Raw genomic sequence first — 21,328 nt, 5'->3', positions numbered from 1 at the left:
CCTGCTCCTCTCCCACTTTTGGTCCTCAATACTTGTTTGCTTCTCACATTTTTTATTGGGTTTCTGCTTCTCAGTAGCCTTGACCAAAACAACTGACACTGTAAGAAATTAGACTTCAAATCATTTACCCGCACTGGGTGGTTAAGGTCATTTTAAAAAAGAAAGAAATGAGACTGGGCGCGGTGGCTCCCGCCTGTAATCCCAGAACTTTGGGAGGGCGAGGCAGGTGGTTCACTTGAAGTCAGGAATTCGTGACCAGCGTGGCCAAGATGGCGAAATCCCGTCTCTACTAAAAATACAACAATTAGCCAGGCATAGTGGCTCGGAACTGTAATCCCAGCTACTGGTGAGGCTGAGGCAGAACTGCTTGAACCCAGTAGGCAGACGTTACAGTGTGCCAAGATGGCACCACTGCACTCCAGCCTGGGCAACAAAGCGAGACTCCATCTTCAAAAAAAAAAAAAAAGAAAGAAAAAAGAAATGAAGAACTTAGGGTAATTAGTGTGGTTAGGGACAGTGAGTTAGAAATTGTCACATCAAAATACAAAGTTTTCAAAGCAGTATATTTTATTTTACAATAGCAACTCAACTCCCCAGTTTGTTTCAATTGTGACATCTAGATGGCTTAAGATTACTTTTTGGTGGTCACCCATGCTGAACAATATTTTTCAATCTTCAAAACAGCAAAGACTCAAAAGAGATTCTGCATTTCCCATCAGTTCACAAGTTCAAGAGTCTTCCATTTATCTTAGCATTTTGGGATAAATTCTCTTGAGGTAGAAGGGCAATGACGAAGCCACTTAATTCCTTGTGTCTGCATAAAAGCAGATTTATTCATCACAACTTCATTTATGTGAATAAAGCAGATGATGATAAAATGTTCTCTTATTCTTGTTTAATCAGTAGCGGTAGTGATGCCAGAAACTGTGAAAGGAAGGCTTTTAGTTACTTTCTTCTTTCCGTTTTCCAATAATGCATTCCCCATCCCCACTTGAAGAAAGGGGTGTTACTGAGTCCAGCTGATATCACACATTAAAAGACAAACATTAATATTTCAAATCTGATGTCTAACTAAAAATGTACAGAATGAAAGCTAGAAAATTTCAACCCCAGATTATCTTCAACCTTGCTCCCTCGACCAATCATACTTTAACATTTATCTATTTCCTTCTCCACTTATGGATGTAATTGACTTGCCATGGAAACTACAGTTTAGATGCTTTGAAAGTATGTATGAACTACAATGAACAATAAAGTCCTCTTCTTTTGAAGCATATTTTGGCTTCAGCTTTAAGATAATCTTACGACAAGAGGGGTCACACTGATTCACTTAATAAATTCCATTCTTACCTAACACAAGGTTTAGTTGATAAGCACTTGGACAAAAATAATTACTTTTCAAAAATATAAAGCAAACTAGTGAGGACAAAGGATTTTGTCCTCATCTCAACAATGAACAGTTATTGGAACTGCATGAAACTAAACACTTTAGACCTGGAGCTGGTAATGTTCTTAAGGCCAATTCAGAACAAAGGCAGGCTGCCCTTAAAACAGATTTGACCTTTTCCTTCACTCTTCCTCCTGTCCCACCCTCTGTGAGTGATTTAAAATGGAAAAGGTCAAAGCCCAGCCAGGCCTACATTTAGAGAAATTAAAAAAAAAAAAAAAAAAAAAAAAAAAAAAAAAAAAAAAAAAATTCCTTTCAATTTTAGCCAATTATTTCCAATTTTTATTTTATTCTTAAAACTTAAGCATGGTAAAATGTTAAGCTGTTTTCATCCACTGATATTATTCTACTATAAAAAGCCCCTCTTGAGTAGATTTGATAAAAAGGAGAACATTTCTAAGGTATACATTGAGAAGCTGTTGCATGAGAAATCATGTCTCCATCTCCATTTTGCTATGCATTAGCTGAGGATTGTTTCTGAAAGAGATCTATTTAGGCAGTGTATGTATGTGTCAGCACGTAAAAAGTAAATAACTGAAAATAGACAAACCTTGTAAATGCACTTCAAAACCAATTGTGGCTCAAATATGGGTGGTTCCCCAAGGCTGGTACCAATGAGACTGGGGTTTGGGAATTAGTTAGTCATCATCCCTCCTGGTGCCCAGCAGTGGTCAGTCATTTTTCATGAGGGATGGGCTAGGAAAATGAAGTGTCTATTATAAGGAGAGTTCCTGCAACTTAAGGAGCAAGCTCACTACAAAACCCAGCTCCCTGCTTATCGTAGTGGCCAGAGTGGTAGAAGAGATATGGAGTAGGAAGTAAACCACACAATGTTATTTAGGGACTAAGCCATGCCCCTAACAAGAAAACAAGCCAAAAGGAAAGTATTAGGCATTCTCTGGGAAGGGATGCATTTTTTTTTTTCCCATGTCTCTGGGGCCAAAAACCTTATACCAAGTACCTATTGGCACCCAAATATATTTGTAGAATGAATGAATACATGAAAAAAAATAATAAACAGTAACCTTTCTCCTATATTCTACTTTCCAAGCCAATTAATAAGCAAGTGTCTTTTAGTCATGATCTTTTTTGTTTTCTGTCTAGCATTTAACACAATGGTTGATATAACAGTCACTTCTGTTTGATGAAGAGTATCACTTCATTCCATTTATTGTGTTTTTGTTGCATCTCCAAGTCAAAATAAATGACTTTTGGAGCAGATGTATTTCATTTAGCATTTAGTATCATCTTCATCAATATTCATATGACTGAAAAAATAAAAAGCCCTTTCTTATTCCCACTCTACAGAGCATGTCAAAGGTGATCTGTTTAGTTTTTCCTTAGTAACGAACATATCACAGCTACTCAATGAAGTTTCCTCTCAACTAAAGAAACAGTCTCTTAGAGAATGTGTTCCTGTGTTTCCACCATAAGATAAATGAGATAAAGTGCACTTTGGTTTAGGTCTTTCAAGCACTTAAGAACAGCACTTTATTCAGTTTTAATAAATTTTTACTAAATATGGTAAATGGGAAAGAATTTTTTGTATTGCTCAAATGTCTTCCTGTCTCTAAGCCAGACCAATGAGCAAATACCTTTAAAACTAGTTGTTTCATCTTGAACCATGTAACTGCAATAAAAGCAGAATGTTTGCTTAATAAATTAAAGAACAAACCCTGAGTCCTTTCATCAGTCTCCTGGCTTCAAACTAAGCCAATGAGCAAGTGATTTGGGGGATTCCTGAAACTAGGAAAAATGTCTCCATTTTGAAAGAAACTTGCCTTTTTCTTTTTTCTTTTTTTTTTTTTAAATCTCAAAGGCAATTGAGTGTGTCTTCTGGATCAGACCTATTTAATTTACTAATTTACCAAGCATAGGACCTTGCAGAGAATAGGCACAGAAATATTATTTACACAATCAAGCCAAAGATGTTCTTCTATCTTCAGCTGTCAGTAGTCTAATGCCCTCACCTCTCTCATCCTCAGGACCCAGAAAGGTACATTCCACATAAAAGATGCTTTGTTTATCAAATGAATCAAAAAGCAAACCTGAGGCATTTATTTTTACTCCTTCACTGTCTGTAAGCCAGGCCAAGGTGGGTCTAATTCACTTCTATCATCAGTACTTAAGAAACTGGATGGAAGACCACAACACCTTGTTTTTTGCGAAAATTTTCCATCTCTTCAATCAGGCCAGGGAGCACATATCTTCTGGACAGGACTTTATCTCTCTACTTAGCTTAAGTCCATTTGTCCCATGTTTTCATCATTGAATAAACTTATTAAGTGACTTTTGGTCTGGATCTCACACCTATTACTTCATTTCCTTCTGTGAGCACTCTATAATGATGACATCTTTTTTTATATCCTAGGGCATGTAGTTCCGAGCCCCACAGAAAGTAATCACCATTCAGTAAGCCAATAGTTCATTCCTATCTGTATAGAACTGTAGGCTTTGTAAATCAGAACGTAATCACCATTCAGTAAGCCAATAGTTCGTTCCTATTTGTATAGAACTGTAGGCTTTGTAAATCTACACAAAGGTCTCTGTTGTAGGTTCAATAATTATAATAAATGTTTGTGCCCCCAGCTGTTATCTCTAAGGATATGAGTAATCAATGATCATTCAGCAGATACTGCTTATATATGGGTGGCAGTTTAGAAATTATAAATTGATTTTACACTTATTTTCTTCTGCTACCCAGGACACAATAAAGATGGTTTATCTTTGCATCCCCAATGCCTAGCAATGAGATTGGCACACAGTAGATAACTACTATAGTGGCATTCTTCAGACAACCAATCCCTTGCATATGCGTATTCAAAAGTTAATCATTGTTACTCAAATTTTCCTACTTTATTTGCACAATATAATAACTATCACACAATTGTATAACCTAGTACTCAGCACCAAGTAAGAAAATCAACAGTTACATTTACATGGTGCCTCAGAGTTCACAAAATGCTAACATAGGTATTGCCTTATTTTTGGCTGTGGGTAAATGAAATATGGTAAATTTTCAGTGCCTTTAACAATGAGTTCACATAGTAGGCAATCAAAATTGATCCATTTAACAGGTATTTAAACCCTTGGTTTGTATAACTACTTATAGAACCCTTCTCATTGTGGTTTAAGTATACAATGAGAATTTTGTAGAGACAATACCTATCTTACAGAAAGTTTTATTCATACAGAAAGCATCGAATTTTTCACATTTACAAGTGCTTTATAATTTAGAAAGCACATTCGCAAGCTTAATTAAGTGACTTTTGGTCTGGACCTCACTTCTATTACTTCATTTCCTATACTAGCTCCTTCCCGGTTACCCGGGAAAATGTACCGGTAGTAATTTAACTCAACCTCACCAGTAACGTCTTGATTGTTTAAAATCAAGCAATATCTCATTCCTTACATCTGAATAGTCTAGAGGATAAACTTTCCTTTTATTATAGGAGAATTAATCTTGTATTTCACAGTACCCAAAACAATAGCTGGTATGTAAGAGGCAGTTAATTTCATTCATTCATTCATTCATAAATATGTAGCCCATTGACATTTGTATTGTGCTTTAGTTTACAAAGCACTTTAATACGCACCTTTCTGAAATTTTTTGTTCTATGAGAGTATTTTTTTCCCCTTTGGTAGCTCTAGTGCCCAGCATGGTATCTGGCACATTATAGGTGACCACAATAAGCTGAGTCCCTTATGTTTTCAGTATACTTTAAAGTTTAAAAGCAGTTTCCATGTGTTTTCGTTTCTGATACCTGGAATACTGCATTTTTACTCAAAATTACCAGAGCAGCAAACACAAACTGGCCTCAAATATACATATAATTTATTCATTTATCAAACAATTCTTTGTGTCTGCATAGTACTATATCCTTTTGAAAGAGCACTTTTTTATGCTTGCTCCTTTCTTTGTATCCACAATGTTTATCACAGTAGAATACAAGTGCTTTATAGTTTACAAAGCATATTCACTATTTTTCTTCAGGTCACCTACATGTGAATAATCATTGCATTTTGAGTGCCTAGCACAGGGACAGGCACAGAAAAGGAAATTATTAGTATTCAGACATTTTATCTGAATAACGAATAATACATCAGGGGGTGGTAAGCTATGAGCAGCAGGCCAAATCCAATTGGCTCAAAAACTAAGAATGATTTTGACCTTATAAAAAGGTTGTTTAAAAAACAAATACGTAACAGAAACCGTATGGCCCACAGTCTAAAGTATTTATGATTTTGACCCCTTACAGTTTCAAATGTTAACTATGCACTTTCAAATGTTAACTATGCATGATTGCCAATGCACTATTAAGGAGCACGGCTTGGTTTTTCTCTTACATTTTACAGTGCTTTCATATACATTATCAGTCATTTAAATCAACTTCCCACATAAACAGGAAGGAAAAAAATCTGTGCTCAATAGTCCCAGGTTCTCTCGTCTTTAAGCCTAGAGACGGGTATTAAACCCAGGAGTAGGGTTGGCACAGTCCACCAAATTATTTGGCCACTACTATGAGCAGGGAGTTCAGGCTATCCCCTTGGGACCTCACTTTGTCCCAGGCCCAGTCACCCTTTCCATAACCATCACTAGAAATCCCAAACCCCAGAATCCTGCTCACCTAAGCTCAAAGAAGGAAGCTGTTGCTGGCAGATGCTTCTCAGAAGTCTGGCACATCTGTGTATTTCTTGTCTAATTCTTCTCATTGGCCTGGAGCATCTCTTCACATTTTTCTCTAGAGGGCCTGGCACTTTTTTTCCCCAACAACCTGACCATTTTATCTTCTCAGTCTAGGGATTCTGGGGTTAAAAGAGGGGACTGAAATACAGTATCACCTATATGAATGTTTGCTCCTGAGGGGAATAACAAAATCCAGATTAGATACTGACTGGATTCTGGTGTCTCTCTCAAGTGGAGTAGATGTGAATAGAAACAGAAGTTTACAAAACACTAAAGCCTAACAAATAGGTAAAAGCTGTGATTTAAAGCTGGCTCAAGACTGGCCCAGGCATAATACTGTCAATCTAAAGATATGTTCCTTTAAGGTAACTGGCAACATCAAAAAGTACATCTCAAAAGAATCAGGCTTAAAGAGAAACAGGAGAACTGGAAATATGTAAGAGTAAGAAGTATAAACAATAGAAAAGAGGTGGGGTTTGGGGTTCTCATCTTGGGATTTCCCCAGGTCTTCAAGCTTCCATCCTTCCTGGGTTCTGGGTCATGGACCTCCAGATTCCGGCCTTTAGTCTTGAGATATCTGTTTCACTTGGGTCCTCTATCCATATAGGTAGGCTTTGTGACAGAGGCCTTCCATCCTTGGGTTGTAGGTCTTCCAACTACAACCCTGGGCTAATCTTAGGTCTTTGGCCTTGTGTCACAAGTCTCAGTTCTTAGGCCTTCCATGTGTCCTGTCCCAGGTCTTAAGACTTCGAATTCAAGACTTGAGACGTCCATCCAACTCAGGCCTTCTGTCCAATTCAGACCACCCTCTGTTTTCTTGGCTCTTGAGGCTTTTGTTCGTTTCAGGCCTGAGGCTTCTATCTATCTTGGAACATGGGCTTTCCATCTTAGTCCTCGGGTCTCAAGTCTCAAACCATCTGTCTTCTACTTTGGGCCTTTTATCCATATGAGCCTTCCACCTTCTGTCCTACTTGAGTATTGGGTTTTACTGCAGTCTAGACTCTAGGGCCTTGTTTTGGTCTTGGATCATCTCACACGGCAGCCTGGCATAAGGAACCGCTCCACAACGCTCATTCTGATAGCCGACGTTCTGCACCTATCAAGCAGGGGTTAGGAAGCCCCTCTGCCACACATGACACACACACACGTATACATGCCCACATATGCAAAGAAATACTTAAGGAGAGAAGATTACATGAAATCAAAGAGAGGGAGATAGATTCATGAAGAGGCTGAAATACTCAAAGGTGAGTAGAAAGGGAAGAAGCAGAGAAGAAACACAAGCCAACGGAGATTAATACTGAAATAGAAAAGCACAAACAGCAAGAGATGCTGAGGCACGCAGGGGAGGAAAAAGGGAGAAAATAGCCCAAGAGAGGCAGAAAGGAAATGTAGAAATGAGAAATGTGAGATAAAAAGTAGAAACAGTAGAAAGGAGGCCAGACTCAGAAAAAAGGTGAAATTTAAAACGAACAAGAAGGGGAAGGGGTAACAAATAATCACAGTTCACAAAGAGAAAAGAGAGGTAGGCAGAGAAAGGAGAGGTAGACAGAACAAGAGGAGGACAAAAAGCACACACGTGACCCAAAAAGGAGACATGAAATAAAGCGTGAAAGAAGAGCCACATTTAGGAGAGCAAAGAGAAACAGCAACAAAAGGAAAAATGAGAGATATGTCTAAGACAAAGCACAGACCAGTCTTGTGAACAAAAAGAGAAAATGAGGCAAAGGCACACATGAAAGAAATTAGCAAGAAAAAGATGGAAATGGGTAAGACACACTTTAGATAGAGAACAAAGAGCAAAGACAAGGAAGAAAGAGACTAAGAAATACACACTTGAGTGCAAGAGATAAGCAAAGGCAGACATTCAGAGAAAGTAAGTAGCAGAAGAGACAAAATACAGTGAGGGGCACAAGCAGCATGAAAAGCATCACAGAAAGACAAAAAAAATCAAAAAGTGTCATTAGTAATTATATTAAACTATTGTTACTACCAATACTATTTATACTACTACAATAATAATTATAACAACCACCAACACCAACACAGATGCTCTTCTATTTACAAACTTTTACCTTAGGGATTTCTTATATAGAACCAAAGCATGCCAACTCTGCCAGCTACCTGATAGTGCTAGTGGTCACTTATATTGTGGGAAATGAACTTATGAGTCTTCTTGGCTTACCTTTTACTTGCCATGTGCCAGGCACTGCAATAGTGCACTTTACATACATGATTTCATTTAACCCTCACAAACAGGCCAAGTCTAATCAGAGACTTTAAGTTGCCAAAGGTCATATACCTAATGAGTAGCAGAGGATTTAAAACACACAATGTGTGCCTCTTAACATTCTGTTACAATTATTCACTAGGATTTCTGGAAGAGCCAAATGGGATGTCACAGATAACTAAATATTTTCATAAAGGGCTCTTTGATAAGACTTGCTCAATCCCCTCCTTTAGCATCACCTTTCCCCAACTCTTTGGAAAACTGACTTCATTCTCACACTTTTATAATGGCTACTTCAGAGTTTAGTTTTCTTTTTACACTAATCTTAACTGACGATAGAGTCTCTCACAAATGGAGATGAGAAAGGGCTACCCTTTCAGCAGAAAGCAGAAATGGTGTTTTAAGCTTCTCAATGTTTAAGGCTCTAAGAATGACAGAGGACGTATACAGTGAAGACACAGAACACACAAGCAAAGGCTAGATTCTTCTGTGATACAACTGGTAAGAAGACCATAATGTCTTTGAGTCGCTTCAGCGAACTTGGTAATAAGGAAGACAGGTCATCTTTCCATCTCACATTTAGCCCCACTTCACATTAGACCAACACACCACAGCCAACACCAGCTCCCAAAAAACAGCTGTTATTAATAGTTCTGAAGTGATCCTCACAGGACTGCAACACCAACAACTTACTTCATTCAGCTCTCCTAAAGTGCTAGAGTGCCAAGCATGTTGATCTTCAGGTAGGAAGGCTGACCTCCTTCAATGTGTTCAAATTTCTTAGACCTGCTGAAGACTCAGCTCTCTGCACTGCTTGTAGGAAGTGTAATGATTTGGCAGATAGGAACAATGAAGAGCTATAAAAACACATGAGATAAACCATGTAAATGCCATAAGTATTGAGTACTGTGCTAGAGTTATGTAAGATTCAAATTAATAAGCAATAGAAAATGTTTCCACAGAACTTTGAAACCTACAAAGTCAAAACTTTTAGGTCTTTAGAGAGAAAATTTCCTCATTCAACAGAATAGGAAACTGGCATAAATGGGAAAATGTCTTGCCAAATATCACTTGATGAGTCACTAGAGACACCACCACCAGTCATAGCCTTATACCTTGGTTAAAGACTAGAACTGCCAGGCGCGGTGGCTCACACCTATAATCCCAGCACTTTGGGATGTTGAGGTGGGCAGATCACCTGAGGTCAGGAGTTTGAGACCAGCCTGACCAACATGGAGAAACACTGTCTCTACTAAAAATACAAAATTAGCCAGGTGTGGTGACACATGCCTGTAATCCCAGCTACTTAGGAGGCTGAGGCAGGAGAATCGCTTGAACCCGGGAGGCAGAGGTTGCAGTGAGCTGAGATTGCGCCATTGCACTCCAGGCTGGGCAACAAGAGCAAAACTCCATCTCAAAAAAAAAAACTACAATCCTGTTGTAAGTGCCAATCAGCTAGGAAAGAGTCCCTTTAAATGATTAATAACTGAGATCACAAAAATAATAGATATGAGAGGGAAAAACATAAGGTATTTCCAATGTTTAAGGCTCACTTCAATGTTTTAGGACCACCTCAAGTTTGCTTTATTTAAGTCTCCTGGCTCAGGACTAACAAAACACAGCCACAGAGCAGCATTTCCAAAACTCGTAATACTGCTCTTTGAGATAAAGGTGAGTCACTCTGGAAGGCAAATATTCTCACAATAAGAAAATTCACATAGGTTGTTTAACATTGCAGCTAAAATACCAAAAAAAAACAAAAAAAAAACAAAAAAAAAGAAAAACAAAATTTACATAGGCTACTGGCCCTAGGAGAATTTATCTAAAGATTCTGAGTACAATAGATAGATCTTCCTAGATAACTCTCAACTTAGCTTTCTAGTTCCTAGGCTTTCTAACAATGTCTGTTAGTAACTTTCTCTATTTCTAAATCTACAGAGCTTTCTAGTCATATTTCATGAAATTTATAGGTACCCACTATTTATGAAGAATGCTGGGCAAAGCCTATACGATCAGAATTTATTGCACTGAATGGTCACCTCTATCTGCCAATCCTCACTCGCTAATCAGCCTCTCCCAACACTGACCTAGAGAAGGTAGGGTCCTGGTTCTTTAGCTCCTGCCTGATGACAGATAACTTTGTGCCATTTTTAGTCCATTTGTATTTATGCAGCTTCCATCAATCAGCAACCATAGCATAAAAAGACACACCTCTCACTTGTCCTATTATATCCCATGGCATGCCAAGCCATCCCGAAGTATGTAAATGATTGGCAAAGTTCTTCTGTAAGGCTTTAAGAGAGACTTTGGGGACCAGATGGAACAGAATGATTTGCCCATGTGATCAATGTCACTGATGTGGCAGTTGTCCATGTTCTCCTAAAAGAAAGAACAATTTAGCTGTAAGCCTCTGCCACACGTTATAGTCCCACTCTAAACACCCGAACACATGCAACCTGCTACCCTCTTTACATCATAAATTTAACCAATCTCACACCCAGTTGCTTCCCAGGTAAATTAGGAAGCTGTTTTTACCAAATCATATGCAGAATAATGATAAATACGACCTCAGTGAAACGCTAAGTACAATGTATACTGGAAAACAAAATCAAAATTAAGACTACTTATTATGCTTTTAGGGACAGCTTACGCACCTTGACGTGTGGTGGTTGTTTTTGAGACTTTATCTTCCCATCTGGGACCAGGAAAGTATCCTGACAGAACCTCCTGACCTAGGGTTGTTGCCCAGTGGTAGTGACCTTTTCCCCTGGAGGATCCTCATGCCCCATCTCCACCTAGGGATCGTCAAAGGGAATGGATCACTAACACTGTAAAGCAACAAGCCTATTCTTCTGAGGAAGATCTGAAAAAGAGATAAAAGAAAAAGTTTTGAAATGGAGTACACTGGGAAAGTCTCTCCTAATGGGCAACTAGTGGTTGAGTTCAACCATGTTTACCCTTTTCTTCATGTGGATTGAAGAGTGGACATTTACAGTTGTGTGGAGCTGTTATATTCTGGCTACCAACCTAACAAAAAAAAAATTGTCCTATTTGTCCCAGCTCTATTCTGTATGGTTTCCCTCATTTCTAAGAGAAATTGAGAACTGAATAATTGCCAATATCCCCATACTGCATTTTATTCTCCAGTCTTTATTAATGAGCGATCCTCTAAAATGTGGGTTGTTAATGCCCTTGTGTTCTCAGCACAAAATACAGTAGAAGGATCAAGAAATCAAGAGGTTGAAACTAATGGAAGGAGAAGCTAATGCTTTCTCAACCAAGAGAGCCATGAAGCCACACAGAAAAGGTCCAATGTGGTCTAACCCTACGATTTCTGTAAGAATTCTCCTCCACAATGCCTCTGGCTTCTTTTATAAAGCGCTATTTTAAGAAATGAGCAATCCACCTCAATCAAAGTGCCTGTCAGCTAGTTTTGTAGCATTCCCCTCTTTTAATTTGTACTTTAAGTAGTGCCATGCCATAATATTGCCAAGATAAAGAGAACTGTTTTCTACTCAATCCACATGGTAACATTTCTTCAACAACCTGTATGACAGGGAGCCACCAAAGTTCTAGGATATTCAGAGAAACCAAGAATGGTCACAAGCATACAGAACTCCAGTTATAACAACAGCTGGTCAGGCGCAGTGGCTCACTCCTGTAATTCCAGCACTTTGGGAGGTCGAGGCGGGTGAATCACCTGAGGTCGGGAGTTCGAGACCAGCCTGACCAACATGGAGAAACCCCGTCTCTACTAAAATACAAAATTAGCCTGACATGGTCACGCGTGCCTGTAATTCCAGCTACTCGGGAGGCTGAGGCAGGAGAATAGCTTGAACTTGGGAGACGGAGGTTGCAGTGAGCCAAGATTGCACCATTGCACTCCAGCCTGGGCAACAGGAGCGAAACTGTATCCCCCCGCCAAAAAAAAAAAACCCACAGAAACAGTTAAGCAAATCTATGCAGAAGGAAAAACAAGGTACAGAAGACTAGGGATTCAGTAAATTCCTTACACAGGCCACCCCCCAGGGCTCTCCTATTCTACTTTTTAACAATTTCAATTGTTTTTCAAGCTAAGAAACTTTCAATTTCTTAAAACAAGAAAATGGCAGTGATAATGGAATTAGGCCTACCAAAACTGAGCTAATACAGATGAAGTTGGTCTTATTTGTAAACAAATCCTGAGAACTTAATACCCGTCTGCCAAAGGAAAGTGGGAATAATTTAAAAGCCCACTAATCAAAAGGTGTTAAGTTCATTGTATTTCTCTTGCTAACTATGTGGTGAGAAAGGAAATAACTTATTGCTTTGCATCTCTCATTCTTTATTTATGAAATGGGGATCAAGTATGCTTGCCCTTACAGATCTCACTGGAGCCCAGCTCTGAGGGGTAAATGAAACAGGCCAAACTCATTATGAAAAGTTACAACGTATGTGTATATGCAAAAGAAAAAGTATAGGAATTAATGAAAACTGGCTCATGTTCTGCTTTTCTTTCTTTTTAAGAGACTGGGTCCTGCTCTGCCACCTAGGCTGGAGTGCAGTGGCTAATCATGGCTCACTGCAGCCCTGAACTTCTGGGCTCAAGCAATCCTGCTGTCTCAGCCTCCAGAGTAGGTAGGACTACAGGCACTCACCACCAAGCCCGACTAATTTTATTTTATTTTATTGTAGAGACATGGGTCTTGAACTCCTGGCCTAAAGTGATCCCCCCCACCTCAGCCTCCCAAAACCCTGGGATTAAAGGCAGGAGCCACCATGCCCAGCTGTGTTCTGCTTTAAAAACGAGAGTTATAGGAAGTTAAAGCCAAAGACAGACGCCCTACAACAATAAATTCCCCGAATTACCTTTTTCTCCAGGTGGCTGGCAACCCATCCAAGTAGATTTGCTGGAGCTTGGCCAGATTCTCAAAAGGAACGATATGCTGAATTTGAAGCCTCTTGCAGCTGTTTGCAGTTCTCGGGTCTCACATGCTCAGAATGTCCTTGAGAAGAAAGACAGGGCTCAGTAGGCTACCAAAGCACCGGTAGGATACCAAAAGAGTTACAAAAACCCCAACAAAAAAAACCTAGGAAGTATAAACTGAAGCATTAGACATAGGCATTTCCTGTCTCTACTTTCTAGCCTGTTTGGTCTCCCTAAAGTCCTCTAATAACAAGCCCTGGCGGTATCACGGGAGGATTAGACAAGTGAAGAAAAAGAACTACATGAAAATATGGGTCAAACCAATACTGACCTTAAGGGCTGATGCTAAATTTGTGGCTAATGGTCATCCTGTCGCTGAAAATACTTCAAGATTCAAGGTAGTGTGGCCATTGCTACTACTGCTTAGAAGTGCAATTGTCTTGATTGTTTTTAATAATTGGCTATCTAGGCCGGGCGCGGTGGCTCAAGCCTGTAATCCCAGCACTTTGGGAGGCCGAGACGGGTGGATCACAAGGTCAGGAGATCGAGACCATCCTGGCTAACACGGTGAAACCCCGTCTCTACTAAAAAATACAAAAAACTAGCCGGGCGAGGTGGCGGGCGCCTGTAGTCCCAGCTACTCGGGAGGCTGAGGCAGGAGAATGGTGTAAACCTGGGAGGCGGAGCTTGCAGTGAGCTGAGATCCGGCCACTGCACTCCAGCCCAGGTGACAAAGCGAGACTCCGTCTCAAAAATAATAATAATAATAATAATAATAATAATAATAATAATAATTGGCTATCTACCTTTACTGTAGCACAGGAGCTCACTAAAGCAGATCTAAGCCAAATTTGCAGCCTTGAAAGCATTTTGCATGGTATATGGTACGGTGTGAAAAGCACCCAGTATGTTAAACCCGAGGACCTTAAATGAATACAGGCTTCCAGATTCCTGATCAGGGATTATTGTATCATGACGAAACCTTTATGTCCATGTCAAACAGGAATGTATGGAAGATCACTTATTCAACTCTATTCTCTAGCTTTAAAAAGGCCAAACTGTTCTATGATGTTCTCAATATGAGCAGAACAAGCTTCAAAATCTCTTGCCAACATCCTTCCCCATCCTAATTTAATCTAAGATTAGATACTTCACTTCCAAATGCAGGCTTCCAGTTAAACATGGCGGTTCATACATGTTTATGCATTTACTGCTTCCTGAAACTCCGTTAATGAGAGTAAAAGTGCACTCCATGTGCAAGCAAATTGACCTAAAGAAATTTTAAATCAATGGACACTAGCTCAAATTCATTTATACACTGGCATCTAAAAGGAAACAACTATTCCAGTCTCCCCAAGTCTTCTTAACCATATTTATGGAGTATCTTGCTTTAGCATCAAAGCCCTCTAGTTTTGCCTGTCACTATGGTGATGACATACTCAAGGAGCATTCCCTTTCCCTTAACGGGAATCTAAGGCTAGAGAAAATGGTTACATTTTGGAACTGGAAATCTAAGGCTAGAGAAAGTGGTTACATTTTGGAACTGATACAGAACCATACATTTCACTAGGGTTCAATATTCACAGACAAGAATTTTGAGAATCTGTCATATTGCAGACCAACGAAATATCAAAGTATTATGGAGAGAATAGCCAAGTGGCATAGGCAGCCATCTGGTTCAAATACTCCAACATCAGACAGAATTGTCACAGATAGAAGTGATATTAATAATCACATAGGCCAGGCGCAGTGGCTCATGCCTGTAATTCTAGCACTTTGGGAGGCCAAGGCGAGTGGATCACCTGAGGTCAGAAGTTCGAGACCAGCCTAGCCAACACGGGGAAACCTCGTCTCTACCAAAAATACAAACATTAGCTGGGCATGGTGCCGGGCGCCTGTAATCCCAGCTACTTGGGAAGCTGAGGCAGGAGAATTGCTTGATCCTGGGGAAAGGAGGTTGCAGTGAGTCGAGATTGTGTCACTTTACTCCAGCCTGGGCAAAAGAGCGAAACTCCATCTCAAAAAAAAAATTTTGTTTTTAAATTAACATAATTCAACATTTTCATTCTCTAAGGAAACTGGGAACCCAGAAGATGAAACTACCTCAATGTTACACAAACAGTAGGTGGCCAAGTGATACTTAAACCCATGTCTTCCCTCGATTCAAAGTTCTTTTAACTCTGGGGTTTGTGCATGGATTCTCAGGATGTATGGGAGCTTTCTACAAAACTTTTACAATACTCTCATTTCACTGTAAGGATAGTCTAGATCAGCTATATGACTACCTCATAATATAGGACCACATTGCCAGATTAGCGGCAAATGTTCTAGTTTTGCTGCCTGGGGATAATAGAAAAGAACAGAAGCAAACAATATATAAATGTGTTTTGTGCCAAATGAAAGCCAAATAGCATTGCTATGTGCTATAACAGCAGGATTTAAAGCAGTTTGAAAACAGCAGTTTGGTGAAGTGCATCAACACAGCATGTGATAGTACAGACACACCACTCAAAGGAAGCTATAATACTATAATAGTAGTACCATATTTGCATTTTAGTTATCTATTAACTACTAATTTGTACATCTGCTATGTTTTATAGTTGTATTATAGATGTAGACAAACAGATTTCATCCCAGGTTTGTTCATACACTTTAACTTAACAATTATTCCCATAAACCTAAAGAGTACATAATAATATTTTTCTTCTACAGAAAAAGTTTAATCAAATATAGCAAAATATTAATTGTAGAATCTAAGTGGTAGATTATGTAGGTGCACACTGAATAATTCTTTTCTTGAGAGAAAACCTCCATACTATCAAACTTATTATACAGACTTGAGAAACACTGTCTCAAACTAATATCTAATATAAAATATTAAAATTATACTCAACACAATTTCGTGTTATTTTAAATTGCTGATTAATATGCGAGGCACATGGCAATGCTGTTAATCAGGGCAGTTTTTGTAACAGCACACCAACTTTCTTGACTAAACTTGAAAGGTTAAAAATTACATTTGGGTTACAATTGCCAAGGAAGACATCTACTCCTTGGGTCTTAAATAGGCACTTTGGAAGGCTAGCTGGAGGTCAGTACATGAACCTTTCCTATGCACATGTGAACATGCCTTTCCCCTCCTTTCTCACCTCCAGTGTTCTCAGGGTCCTTTAGCTCTTAGAAAAAAACTGAAAGAAGAAATGCAGAAATGCATACCCAAGGAACAGCTTACCTGGCGATATCAGAATAATTTAATCTGAAAATCAATGTTAAAATGTGGATTGAAGTAAATTCTGGTTCTTAAGATAAAGTTTGTTTCTGCAACCTATTTTACGTTTCAAAATTGGCAGAAACATTTAGGGCAGAAGGGTCATTTCTAGTTTCAAGAATACCCTACAGCTAAACTCTCCCTAAACTTAACCATAGAAGCAAATGTCAAACACTCACTACCCTAATATTAACAGAAAAATTTCCCAACCAAGCCAGGTTTCTCACTGTAGAAATGGGAGGTAACAGATAAGCAAGGAGGTGAGACTATAATGACCCATGTGGCAATGATTAGAGTTGGAGATGTAAGTATAAACACATTTAGTTTAATATAGATACAGATGGTTATATATGTTTATAGATATGTGCATATACACAAGTTAGAATGCAAACATGTATCTCCTTGCTCTTGTCAACTGAAAAGGTCTTGAAGGAATGACACTCCAGAAGCAATGAGCGCACCTAGCACTCACTTCTTGATTTCTAATATTACTCTCCAATAAAAAGTATCAAGGCTCCTTGGAGAAATATATCATTCTAGGTCCAGGCAGGAGATATGCAAATGAGCCTGAAGCATCTTGTCGTGCCAAAAATAAGAAAGTGCTCAAACAAAAAACCCACATTCATGGGGTTACATCAAAGCCAACTGAAAGAACTCCCAATGGCCAAAGCTGGAACAATTTGAACAACAGAATAAAGTAATACTGTATTATAACCCAAAGTATAAAATATCCCTGAGATCATACTAATATAAACGACTGAATAAACACAATACATTGTGGAGAAAAGACATCCCATGCAAAAGAATTCCAAATAATTTATGTAAATACTCTGCCCTCAACAAAGTGGAAGATAATTTCCCATTCCTTAGTACCAGCTGCACATAGTGACTTTCTATGTGAACAGTACAGTATGGAAATGGAGAAATAAAGACTAATTTTATGCTGGAGAAATCTGACTAATAGTACCTCAGACAGGTGATTAAGGATAACATAAACAGTGATAAGTCATGTTGATAGCATGTACTCTTGATAAATGATAAGAATGGCACTCTACCTTTGTGGTGTTCCTCCTAAACACTCATAAACCCAATCTTGTCATGAGAAGAACATCAGACAAATTCCAATAGAAAGACATTCTATAGAACACTGGACCATTAGTCCTCAAAACTGTGAAGTTCATCAAAAACAAAGAGTCTGAGAAACTGTCATTACCAAGAGGAGCCTAAGGAGACATGACTACTAAGGACACGTGCAGCATGGTATCTTCAGTGGAATCCTGGAACACAAAAAGAACATTAAGGAAAAACTAAGGAAATCTGAATAAAATATGGACTTTAGTTAATAATAATGTATCAATATTGGTTTGTTGTGATAAATGTACCAAACTAGTTTAAAATGTTAACACTGGGAAAAACTGGGTGTGAAGTACACAAAAGCTCTATCTTCAGAATCATTCTGTAAATCTCTACACTGTTCTAACGTTAAAAGGTTATTTTTTTCTAAAAAATCTCCCAATCAGGGCCGGGCGTGGTGGCTCAAGCCTGTAATCCCAGCACTTTGGGAGGCTGAGACGGGTGGATCACGAGGTCAGGAGATCGAGACCATCCTGGCTAACACGGTGAAACCCCGTCTCTACTAAAAAAATACAAAAAACTAGCCGGGTGTGGTGGCTGGCGCCTGTAGTCCCAGCTACTCGGGAGGCTGAGGCAGGAGAATGGCGTAAACCCAGGAGGCGGAGCTTGCAGTGAGCTGAGATCCGGCCACTGCACTCCAGCCTGGGCAACAGAGCGAGACTCCGTCTCAAAAAAAAAAAAAAAAAAAAAAAATCTCCCAATCAGATACGGAAGACTTATAAGATAGTTTTTAAAAAGCAAGCAAAATGGAACCTGAGAACTGGTAAGTCTATGTTCCAGATTTTGCTACAGTAGGTACCATCATTGTTTGCAGATCTGACCTAAAGACTTACTCTCTTTCTTTTCTGTTTATATGTATTTATAATAGGTAATTTTGATGTTAAAACATACAAGGTCCAAATAACCAGGTATCCATAATATCACAAAGTTATTTTTTAAAAAGCATTAGCAATTAAACTTTGTTTTTGTACATCAACAGATTTCCTGGAAAGACCTAGTCAATCTGCTGTAAAAAGTAAGTCAGTGAGTTAGTAGCTAATTTTCAGTGAAGGGAGATCTATAAGGCTGGCAAACTTTAATGATATATAGATTGTAGAGTGATTATATCCCATCACTGTTCAATGCCAATCACACTAACACCATACTATAAAATAGTTTTATAGTATGTGCAAATAGTTTTCAAAGCTATGGGTAAAGTAACATAGATAATTTTATAATGGGACCTGGTAAAGTACAGTGATGTTCCAGTCACATTCCTATTTTTAAATCCTTATATACACTTGATTAGATTATGTAATAAGAGAGTATTACTTGGGTCTACTGCATAACCTCTCATGTTTCTGGGGACACTAGAAGAATAGCATTCTAACTGGTTAAGGAAAATAATACTTTAAGTCTACCCATAATTTAGGAAGTCTAGCACCGGTCAAATTTATATTTTGTTTCAGTCTCTCATCCTAACATGAAAAAAAAAAATCAAAAGTTATTTCCAATACAAACATCAAAACAGTAAAGGAGAGGCTTCTTTACCAAACTCATTTGTATAAGATGCAAAAGGAGCCCAAGTTCCATGTATCAGTACTCAATTTGAAAAGGTCAAGGAAGAGCTATCAAATAAAGCCTAAGTCACCAACAAAAACATACCCAACTCAACAGTCTAATACACATATATATAGTGATATATAACTGTACATGGCCATTGAAGTTTAACTTGTTAAATTCAGCAGGCCAGCTATGTCTTAAATACATGAGCCCCAACTTCAGTTGGATTTTGAAGGAAACCTGTGTAAAATGCTACTTGCCTACAGCCCAACATTGATAGTGAGAATATCAATTTTCTCCCAATCCAGTCTTTAAGACAAGGCAGAGGAAGGCATTAGCTCTGTTTAACTAGACATATTATTACTCTTTGCCATCCAAACTTATAAGGTTTGGGGGAACAGAAGAGGCATTAGCTCAGTTCAGATATAATCATTAGTTTCTCTTTAAGCTGGTAACACATTTTTCCAGGATGCTTTCACATATAAGAATATTTTAGCAGTCAACAAAGGTCAACTCTTAATTCATTACTTTAAGACACAAACTCCCTCCAAGCTCTACATTTGATAATCAGGGCACAAACACCCTGAAAACAAATTATGTATGCCTAATCACAGCAGCCCTTGGTCTCATAGTCTTCTGTAATTTAGGGAGGTGGCTAGAGAAATGGAAGTTACAGAAAGATAAAGCTGAAAGAGGATATGAGAAAACGGTAAACTTCCCCCAATCCTACATGTTAAGGTTTTATAAAGGGAAAAGTCAGAAAAGAAATAACAATAATCATTTAGAGAAATGCCAAAAAAAATGTTTCTTTTATTAGACTTTTGAAAATTTTCCAAATCACAAAATGTCAGGGATTTAGGTATTTGATTTAAGCCCCTATCTTATTTCACTAGCAGTCTCGAGATGGTCAGACTGATGGTGATTTGAACCAAAGTCAGAGCCAGGACTAAAGTCTAAGCGTTTCTGCCCAACACCATAATGATTTCCTTCTGCATCCTCCATAAGAAAGCAAATTCCTTGATATAAATCCTGTCTTTGGTTTTGCTATTTATTCCAGTACCTGGAACAATAATATTTGTTGAATTAACACAATAATTATCTCTATTTTGAAGATGCCCACATTTCCAGAGCATCCCTTTTTACAATTGCTAGAGATTTTTCTTAACGGTAGAAATTATTTCAAGCAATGAATTTAAATACAGCTTCAAGATTCACCTTTGGATGCTATCTAGCAGAATCAATCCACCTAAAAGCAAGCCATCCTTCCTCTTGAGTTAAGGTACAGAATCACCTCTAAATTCATTCCTTTAAAACAAATTCCAATAATAATTATAATTGTATGTCGACAATGAATGACAATTTAATTAGCAATCCAAGATTTCATAAGCATAGACCAGTATTTCTCAAATTGGGGTGATAATCCTGGGGATTTGTGGATATATTCTAATGGATCCCCAAGTTCTACATAAATTATATAAAACACATCTTTGACAAAGACAACATGAAATTGTAAAACATATTTCTTTTCTTTTTTTTTTTTTTTTTTGAGACGGAGTCTCGTTCTGTAGCCCGGGCTGGAGTGCAGTGGCCAGATCTCAGCTCACTGCAAGCTCCGCCTCCCGGGTTTACGCCATTCTCCTGCCTCAGCCTCCCGAGTAACTGGGACTACAGGCGCCCGCCACATCGCCCGGCTAGTTTTTTTGTATTTTTTTAGTAGAGACGGGGTTTCACCGTGTTAGCCAGGATGGTCTCGATCTCCTGACCTCGTGATCCACCCGTCTCAGCCTCCCAAAGTGCTGGGATTACAGGTTTGAGCCACCGCGCCCGGCCATGTAAAACATATTTCTATTTCAAATACCTTTGTTAAGTCAGTGTTCCTCAAAACACATTTTTTTAGGATCTCAGAAAATTCTGTTCCTTAGGTGTTTCATCATGAAGCATTACTTGAGTTTGAGAAACAATGGCACAGACCATGTTTCCAAGAAGGCTCAAGACCATAATGTATATTATCCCCAGTCAGCCAGACAATGTTGTTAAGCATCTGGAGTGGGGGTGGGGGGCATGGAAACAAGCCATGAGGAAATATGGATGTGAATTAAAATGGGCTATAAGTG

At 38.7% G+C, this 21,328-nt stretch overlaps 1 long non-coding RNA gene across 4 annotated transcripts in view; it reads right to left on the bottom strand.

Annotated features, from left to right (window-relative positions):
- Positions 1 to 544: 544 nt before the first annotated feature.
- Positions 545 to 21,328, bottom strand: part of LOC104662097 — a 33,363-nt gene continuing 12,579 nt past the window's right edge. The window contains exons 2-7 of one of the 4 annotated variants that reach the window (XR_004058423.1): positions 17,752 to 17,815; positions 13,213 to 13,349; positions 11,019 to 11,227; positions 9,058 to 9,221; positions 1,998 to 7,969; positions 545 to 924 (exon numbers count right to left, since the gene is read on the bottom strand). This is a non-coding gene — a long non-coding RNA (uncharacterized LOC104662097). Of the gene's footprint in view, positions 1,637 to 1,675; positions 7,970 to 9,057; positions 9,222 to 10,575; positions 10,744 to 11,018; positions 11,228 to 13,212; positions 13,350 to 17,751; positions 17,816 to 21,328 lie in introns of those variants that run through there. The other 3 variants (XR_004058425.1, XR_004058424.1, XR_004058426.1) reach the window with 3 other exon arrangements.

This window comes from Rhinopithecus roxellana, chromosome 7 (assembly GCF_007565055.1).
Source record: "Rhinopithecus roxellana isolate Shanxi Qingling chromosome 7, ASM756505v1, whole genome shotgun sequence".
Classification (NCBI taxonomy): domain Eukaryota; kingdom Metazoa; phylum Chordata; class Mammalia; order Primates; family Cercopithecidae; genus Rhinopithecus; species Rhinopithecus roxellana.
This window is presented reverse-complemented; position numbering and strand designations above follow the sequence as displayed.